We start from the raw sequence: 2,833 nt of genomic DNA on the forward strand, positions 1-2,833 counted from the left end.
AGTTCTGTATCTCTAGCTCGGCAGCATCAACATGAAATTCATTATTTTAGCTTCTTGTAACTGCAAGAAAATCAGCCTGTGTCTTTATGACTAAAGGTGGAATGCAACATGGAGATCAAAGAACCTTGGTAGGCAGCACTGTCCACCTTCAACATCTGTTTTGTCTGAAACTTGTTTTCATACAATTTGCACATTCATTTAGGAGCAACTTTGCCTCAACATTGCAAGTTCATCCTTCACCATTCACTTTCAGGAAAGCATCTGTATTAAAATAACCTCTGGAGATACATTTACCACATGTAAAGAGAGAGATACTTTCCTGTAACACCACTTCATACTGCATTTACCATGGAAAGGCTTTGTTTCATCCCATTTTATTTCCTGTGCGCATTTCTAAGAAATCACCCAGACTATTGAATTCCAGTTTTGCATATATTTATCCCAATGTTTTACTAAAACCATTTTGGCTTGTGTGAAGTGTATTTGCCATGTTGAGCCTCATTCCAAGGCTGCCCTGTGTTACACACTAACCAGCAGCCTGACAGGATTTGCAAGCAAGGGCTGAGGGCCTGCTTGGATTGCCACCAGTGCAGAAACAGAGATGTCAGGGGATCTGTACCTTTACTTGTGGGGGATCAATCAGAGACACGGGGGCAGTGCTGGCTGGACACTTTCTGCTACGCCAGCTCTTTCTGGGGGGCGGATTGGGGGGTGGAACAGCAGTGTGTGGACCAAGAGCAAAGGTTAACTTATGTTCTGCCCCCAGCAAAATTAGTGTTTCCAAATTACAGCCAAACTCTGATTTCTAATAGTCTGGGTGGCATTTCAACCTTGATTTCTAAGGAATCATGAAATACACTTGAATTAAGATACCTGGGAAGTCTACTTGTATCCACTGAACGTAAATATTAGAATTTTAAATAATTTGAACATTTCAGGTAATCTGATAAAAGCTTACTATAAAATCCGATCTGGTTTTGTGGTAAATCCAACCTTGACATGTCTCACCACGGCCTGAAATATTTTTCTTCTGAACTACTTTTATCAAACCTAGAGAAAAGGCACCATGACACAGTTAATTATGAAACTGCCAGATTCAGAGGACATTAAGCTTCCTAGATACACGACTGATGACAACTTTAAAAGTAAAATGTCAAAACATACAGGCTCCAAAACCTGACATTTCAAAAGTTAAAAAGGCTTTAAATATGGGGAAAAAATATCAGATGCAATGTCCTGGAACAGTTGCTGCAGCTTCAAGTAAACAAAAGTGGATTTCTTGGAACTTGAATTTCTAACAGAGCACTCTATTGGGTCACTCTGTGGGCAGAATTTTGGAGGGAGGACAAGCAGGGCCAGAAACACTCCACATGGCCTTCACAAACTGAACAGTAAACAAGAAAAAGCTCTTAGGGAAAACAGTACAATGACTGGAAACAAAAAACAAAAGAGTTTTCTGCACCACCTTAAGAATGTTCCTTCAGCACAAAAAAAATCCCATATCTGTCATTTTGTTAACTATGAATTGACTAAAATCCTCAAGCAGCAATTATTTTTAAATCAGCACGAAGCAAGTGAAAAATATTGCACTTGAAATAGAATAAGGACTGGAGCAAAATTCTAGTGAAACTAAACACTATGGCAAGCAGAAGCCTGTTAGAAAGAAGAAATAATAATGACAGAAAAAAGGCTCAAGACATAATTGTATATAATGAAAAAAAAATAAATCAAACACAGCAAAAGCAGCTTCCTTACTCTTCATCAGCAGAGGAAAATACCAAAACAGAACAGAACTCCAAGTCTCAAACCATCTAATTTGGGCACCTAAAATTAGGAAGCTTGTTTGCCATATTCTAAGTGGCGAAAGAGAAAGTAAAAATAAGGTTCTACAAAAACAATTCACAAATAAGGCTGATTTACAGCCCAGGCTCCTACTCAGGGAGGTAACATTAGGTCATAGGAATATTCTTGAGTGAATGATCCCTTATTCCACTCTCTGAGCACAGACAAGGAGGTTCTTCTGGGCACCTAGGACGGGTAAAAAGGGCCTTCTCCTCCCCACGGGCAGCAAGAAGGAGAGAGCATTTACCTCTCTCTCCCCCGAATTCTGCTGCTGTTGTATTTCATGGCAGACCTCCAGTCATTTGCTATGAAAGCTGAACTGAACCCGAGAGATAAAAACATTTTCATCATCTGGAAACAATGAGGAAACTGTGAAAGAGGACCGGCTCGTTCCTGCGGGAGGCAAGGATCAGGAGAGCAAATGCTCCCCTGGCAGAGTGACAGGGCGAGGGACGAGGCTCTGGCGCTCGTTCAGCCTCGCTGCCGGCCCGACTCTAGAGCCGCTCTCCAGCAGCCCCGCAACAGGTGAGCCAGGGCAGAGCCCAGGGCAGAGCCCACCGCGCACCCCGCACCGCATTCCCTGCGCCAGGCAGAGCAACCAGCGCAGGCGGCCTTTTCCCCACGGCCAGAGCAGAGTCAGCGTGGGCAACGCTGCGCTTCTCACACCCAGAGCACAAGAGCACAGCCAGACAAAGGGAGCGCTCTGTGCGCGGGCAGGCGGCGGCACCGCGGGCTCCGAGCGACGGCGAAACGCTCCCTAGCACCGAGAGCGCTCGGCTTTGCCATTCCCTTAGGAAAATCCCCCGGACTTGCCCTGACCCCGGCTCCCCCGGCATCTCCAGCAGCGGGAGCGCGCCCCGCCCTGCAGACAATGCGGGAGCGGCCCGGGGAGGCCTCTGGGTGCGGTAGTTCCCTGCCCATCACCTGATGCCGTGGGCAGGCGCAGCCGGGACTACAGTCCCCGCCAGGCAGCGCGCCCACAGCCCGGCTG

This window comes from Poecile atricapillus, chromosome 10 (assembly GCF_030490865.1).
Source record: "Poecile atricapillus isolate bPoeAtr1 chromosome 10, bPoeAtr1.hap1, whole genome shotgun sequence".
Taxonomy (NCBI): Eukaryota; Metazoa; Chordata; class Aves; order Passeriformes; family Paridae; genus Poecile; species Poecile atricapillus.